The 6,731-nt window shown below is 40.0% G+C and overlaps 1 pseudogene; it reads left to right on the forward strand.

Moving 5' to 3' along the window:
• The first annotated feature begins 4,701 nt into the window (after positions 1-4,701).
• LOC124617383 lies at positions 4,702-4,819 on the forward strand (annotated as a pseudogene).
• Positions 4,820-6,731: the final 1,912 nt, after the last annotated feature.

The raw sequence follows: 6,731 nt of genomic DNA on the forward strand, positions 1-6,731 counted from the left end.
ATAACCATATATGTTAATGGCTTTCTATTCTATCTTTACATTCAATGAAGGTAATTTCTGGATAACTGTAGCTGTTCATTCGAGAACTTATATTTTGTGTGGTAAACACGTGTTTCATCTCACTTATTTGATGTTTTCCCTTTGAGAATGCTGTATGTCTACAGCATCACGTAGAAAGAGACGTCACGGCTTAGGAATAGTTTGAGGTAAAGTCATGAAACTTAGTTTTTGAAATGATTTTCAATCAACACAGTACGTGACCAGAAAGAAGCCGTAAATAAATTTTATATATAATGAAAGTTCTGAGTAAAATGTAACAATAATTCCATTTTTCCTTTCACACGGGAAACGTACTGTTTTCTAAAATTTGTACTAATCATTCTAAAAACGACGACCTAGAAGTGAATATAGTTTTAAGTACAGCTATTCCCGTTAGAATTTCCAATTCGGAAATGTGAAGCTGAATGGTTGTAACGCACAATAGAACGGTTAAAGGTGGTTGTGTTGTTAAAGGAAACGAAGGTTTTTTGACTGTAGAACAGCAAAATACTGCTGTTTCCAGGCAAAACACCAAGTGCAAAGTTTTCATGACAAATTGTGCTGTCGCCCTGCAGGAGAAGAAGTGGAAATACGAATGAAGTGGTAAACGTTTATGACTGGAATTTAATGTCGCACCACACGCGTAAAAGTTTTTAGGGTACTGCTTGTGTCTAGTTATGGAAAATTGTCTTGTTTAAGTAGTAACCTTCGCGCAAGTTTGGTACCAGATTAGGATCCAGAAAAGCGTTGGCAATTGTACAGCGACGCTCCTTGTTGATACGACTCACTTAAATTACAGGTGGACTGTAACTGTGATAACATTGTCGGCCAGTCAGTCACTTTCTGTTACTGAATGCGCAACCTGTGCATTTGTCCACATGATTAGCGATTTTCATGCACTACCAAGATGTGTCTTACATTCTACCAATTCACGTCTTTCACATATTAATTGTTAGAGCCATCGTGATTATGCAAATCTGGGTAAAGAAAATAAAGTGGAGTGACTCAGATTAGCCGAGCGGTCTACGGCGCTGCAGTCATTAACTGTGCGGTTGGTCCCGGCAGAGTTTCGAGTCCACCCTCGGGCATGGGTGTGTGTTTGTCCTTAGGATAATTTAGGTTAAGTAGTGTGTAGGCCTAGGGACTGATGACTTTACCAGTTAAGTCCCATAACATTTCACACACATTTGAACATTTCTTTTGACTCAGATTGTTTTTCATTCTGATGCCAATTCCTTACTATACGCTGAAGCCGTTCAGGATAACCTTTTATATGAATTCTCAAGGAACGTCATCATTTACATTGAAGGTATCGTTACGTGTTTTCTGTTGTTATTTTCGCCAGTTGCGCAAGTAAATGAATCACCATGCTCTGTAAGAGCAACTCTATTAAAAATAAAAAGTAAAAATAAAAATATAAGAATGACCATGAGGCATAGCGCTTCATAACACGCCCATATTAAGTAAGAAACGGCAGCGGGTAGCAGCTTTCAACAGCGAGTCATGGTTATTGCATGACAGATACACTCTGATACAGTAGCTAGATGCAAGTAGTTACTTCTGTGGTCGAAAGACATCAGCATCTTATGGACTATGAAATTATCTGGCAGTTAAAACATAATTTGGAAACAAAACTGTGGTTATCATACTTATTACGACTGTCATTAATTATTGCTAATTTTTTTAGTAATTTGAATGATGGTGTGAATGGGAAGTAAGATATTAAATGATTATTATTATGGCTATTGAATAAGTACACGTGAGCGTGCGAACTGTGATTGTACAGAAAAAGTAAATTATAGTCTTAAAGATATTTTGTAATGTACAACAAGCCACGTTATTGGATTGGGAAATCAAGGAATATAAAATTTAGAAAACTCTGTTATTTAGCCCCCTGCTAGAAAGGTGGATACTATAACACCCACACAAAGAAAGGGTGGGGGATGCTGTACACTCCGATGTCTACAACTATCCCGCCTCATTGCCGGCCGCAGTGACCAAGCGTCTCTGGGCGCTTCAGTCTGGAACCGGGCGACCGCTACGGTCGCAGGTTCCAATCCTGCCTCGGGCATGGATTGGTGTGATGTCCTTAGAGTAGTTTGGTTTAAGTAGTTCTAAGTTCTAGGGGACTGATGATCTCAGGTGTTAAGTACCATAGTGCTCAGAGCCGTTTGAACCATTTTTGAACCCGCCTCATTGATTTTCCGTGTAAGAGCTTTACTGCTTTTTTGGTGTCGTATTGTTTCTTGTACACAGTTTATTACAGCATTAGAACATTTTGCAATGAACAAATTTCGTATATTGATAACATTTTACACTGAACAACTTATTTATCTTCATAACATTTGACAATGAACACAGTTATGCATACATAACACAAAGGAACGTCGCATGTTGGGCGAGACATAAGTGCTGAGCGCGGGTTTTGCACATGTAGCTCGTCCTTTTGTCCTTCTTGCGGCCCCACGGCTCACTCCTTGAAATCTTCTTCGCCCTCTTTGGCGGAGTAGCTGCTGGAACTAGGAAGGATGTCCTTGAGGCGCTGTACCTGGATGCCTACTGGCGCTTGTAATGCTGATCTCGAAGAAGGGCGGCGGCGAGGATTTTGAGGAACTGTTGATTGTAAGCGTTGCCCGAGGCGAGTTGCAGAAGGGTATGACTTCCCTCTGATTCCAGGGACGTTGAGTAGCGAGAAGAAGATCGTGAGTGGCCATCTTCTGCACGTTCGGCTTGCGTCGAAAGTTACGCACAACTGAATGACGGTGTCGTTACCGCCATTGGCCTTACTGTAGCTGGTAATCACCACAGGCTTCTTCTTGTCCCCAGTCGATTCGTCTATATGATCATCACGGTGAACGGTGGGGAGAAGAATCACAACCGTCTTATTTCTGGGAATGTACGCCAAGGTGATCTGGTTATGAATCCGAACATGCTGCTGTATCCTGCGTGGCCGATAGTCTCAGTGAATGTCTTTGGGATTTATTTTTTGTCTCCTCTAACCGTTCCAACCAGAGTCATCTCGTGCTTGCGTAGGAGTGCAGTGGGCAGTGGAACGCTAACGTACCAATTGCCCGTCGTTAGGTGTGTTCCCGATCCAGTTACCTGGGCTATGAGCCGTTTAATCACATCAGATGGTGAGGTACCCTTGTGGGAAGCTCGGTCAGGTTGCTCTCCAGCGTACATCTGCTTACAACAGCTGTAGAACACCTCCGAGTCGCAAGTGTAATGTAATAATTTTGCAGCATAATGATTAAAACACCACAAGGGAGTTCCTCGTAGTGGAACCAGCATGTGCTATGAAGAGGACATTATAAAAGCAAGAAATTAAATAATGATATGAAAGAGTGTTTCTACCTATTTGAGGGACCTTTTGTTGTTAAAAGTATTCCTCGCGCTACGGCAGTAGTGCTGAAAGAAGTTAATAATGATAAGGAAGTAGGGAAACGTAATGTTCAACATATAAGACGTACTTGTTGGCTAATGTTGTTAAAAGTAATGGTAAACATAATTTTGTGGGAAACCACAATGACGGTTTAGAGAAGGACATCTACCTTGAATTGTGGTAAGAATGTACATATGAATGTGGGTGGAGTCGAAAAGATTATCAACAGAACTGAATTTATATTACTAAATGAAGTAGGGAATAACAGAATTGTAACAGCGCTAAAATTATTACAATTTGATGTCAACATCTAATCTGTAGATGTATATTAAGAAGTGGGAATGAACGAAAACTAATGAAAGAAAAGAAGGAAAATACAAAAAAAATTCAACAGAAGGCAGACAGCCTCAGGATTATCAGAAGTATTAAGAAAGAGTGAAATTCGTGGGAGATGTAAACTTGTGGTTATGGTAGAGTCTTCCTGAAGCTTCTGAGGATACTAACAAAGAATGTGCTCAGAGTAGAGAGTAAAAATTTAGGTATATTTTATCTTTACTTGTTTCAAAGGTCTATTACTTGTTTATAAGCATTAAGCTATTTTTCATTTATTTGTGACTTGAATTGTGAAATAATGCTTGATGTAAACAGATGTAAGGTAAAGAATTAAAACCTTACAGTGTCGTTAACAAAATGGAATGTAAGATTTTGTGTGTGAATTTTAGTATAAGCTTCGACCACAAAATATGTAGGAATCTACGCCCAAAGATAAGCTGCAATCGGCCCAATGAAAATTTCTTACCTTACAATGTTGTTCGTCGCCTCATCGTGTACCAAAATGTCTGTATTAATGTAATAACATCTTATCTACGACATGTGTAGAGACAACCAGGGGAATTTGATGCAATTTTTTACCATATGTTTGCACAACGTGTTGTTCGGTATATTGTAAAATGATTGTAACTAGAGGACTACGAGTTTGGACGGGCCATACAACAGTTTTGGCAGGGCAGTTTTTGCTCGGGAGCCGTAGTTGCTACGAACCGTCCCTCAACCCGACTGCCGAGCAAATGCAAATTTTATGTTGTTATACGAGTGCAGCGCTGTTCTTTTAGTCGAGTAAATTGTTCTATGCCGGTTTAGATCGTAATAAGGACAGCCCTCTAATCCGAGATCCCGAGGCGGAAATTAGAGCTCAAGGAAAGGCAGAAACTCTATGCTAAGCGCATGTATAGCTACAGCTGTCAGTGGTTTCCAGATTGAAGCAAAGTCATTAAAACAGTGACAACGGCCGTGCCGCAGTTGTAACACCGGTTCCCGTCCGATCACCGGAGTTAAGCGCTGTCGGGTTGGGCTAGCACTTGGATGGGTGACCATTCGGTCTGCCGAGCGCTGTTGGCAAGCGGGCTGCACTCAGCCATTGTGAAACAATCAGAGGACTACTTGACTGAGAAGTAGCGGCTCCCGTCTTGGAAACTCACATACGACCGGCAGAGCGGTGTGTTGACCACATGCCCCTACGTATCCGCGTCCAGTGACGCCTATGGACTGAGGACGACACGGCGGCCGGTCGGTACCGTTGGGTCTTCATGGCCTGTTCGGGACGAGTTCATTAAAACAGTACCAAAGACAATATTTGTAGCGCCAGAGATAGACTTACGTGAGCGGTTGGTAGCTAGTCGCTGGTGTTGTGGATTATTACATCGAGGTTTAGAACGACATTTGCGAAGTTTCTGTTTTCGTGGTTACTGGTGAAATATTTCGGATGATAATATTGTCGCAGAAGAAGCTGAGTAGCACAGTCGCCATAGTGTAGTGGTTATGATACTAGACTATTTCGCGAAGGGTCGTGAGTTCAAAATTCACCTAAAGCTGAAAACAAGAGCAAAGCAGCCTGGAACATCGTCAAACAGGAAACATCTAACTCTGCTAAAAAGGACCTCAATTCACATATTAAAAACAAAGATGTACCAGTAGGTAACCCTAAAAAATTAGCTGATTTTGTAAACTCATATTTCAGTAGTATTGCAAAAAAATTGCAGCAGAAATTTCCAGATACGTATGATTTACCTACTCAGAACCAGCCAACAAACTCAATGGTGCTCTTGCCAACTACAGAAAGGGAAGTGGCACTAGTAGTACACCAACTAAAAAATAAAACTTCAGTAGGACTTGATGAAATCCCAGTCTGCGTAATTAAAGATTGTATAGACTCCATAAAGGGCCCATTAACAGACATAATTAATGAATCTTTCGAGTCTGCATACTTTCCGGAGTACCTAAAACAAGCAAAAGTTATACCTATCCTTAAAAACGGAGATGTGGAAAATGTAGAGAACTACAGGCCCATCTCTATACTGTCCATCATTTCTAAAATAATAGAAATACTAGTCAAAAATAGACTGCTAAATTACCTGAATAAATATAATCTTCTTTCCAATGACCAATTTGGTTTTAGGCCCGGAAAAGGCACACAGTATGCTATAGCACAGTTCACTAAAGTAATTTTAGAAGCACTGGACAAAGGTGAAAATGTAAGTGGTATCTTTTTAGACTTGTCCAAGGCCTTTGATACAGTTGACCACAAAATCTTACTTCATAAATTAGGCCAAATAGGAATAAGAGGTGTGACAAAGAAGTGGTTCAAATCATACTTGGAAAACAGAGTTCAACGAGTTGAAATATCACAAGTTTCAAACAATTCCCTTATAAAACACCTGTCTGACCCAGAAAATGTGAATATAGGCGTCCCACAGGGAAGTGTATTAGGCCCAATATTGTTTCTTATATACATTAACGACTTCCCACAAAGTATCAGACATGGCGAAAAAATACTTTTTGCTGATGATAGCAACATAGTAATAACAGGTGAAAATCCAACACAACTGTCGAATAGAGCAAACGAGGCTCTCAATGATTTCCACAACTGGTCATTAAAAAATAAAGTAACCCTAAATGTAAAGAAAACTAACTATATTAACTTCCAATTGAACAAAAAACACAATGCCACTAGAATAAAAGTCAATAATAATGAATTAGAATGTGTAACAAGTACCAAATTCTTAGGGATGAATGTAGACAGCCAACTGAAATGGACAAACCATGTCAACATTTTGGCAAAGAAATTATCCACAGCATGCTATGCTCTTAGAATCGTTGCACCGGTATTCAATAATACCTGTCTTAAAATAACATATTACGGATATCTACACTCAGTCCTCAGCTATGGGATCATGTTTTGGGGAACAAGTGCCAGTAACATACAAACTGTGTTCAAAGTACAAAAAAGAGCCATAAGGATAATAACAAATAG

This window comes from Schistocerca americana, chromosome 5 (assembly GCF_021461395.2).
Source record: "Schistocerca americana isolate TAMUIC-IGC-003095 chromosome 5, iqSchAmer2.1, whole genome shotgun sequence".
In the NCBI taxonomy this organism is placed as follows: domain Eukaryota; kingdom Metazoa; phylum Arthropoda; class Insecta; order Orthoptera; family Acrididae; genus Schistocerca; species Schistocerca americana.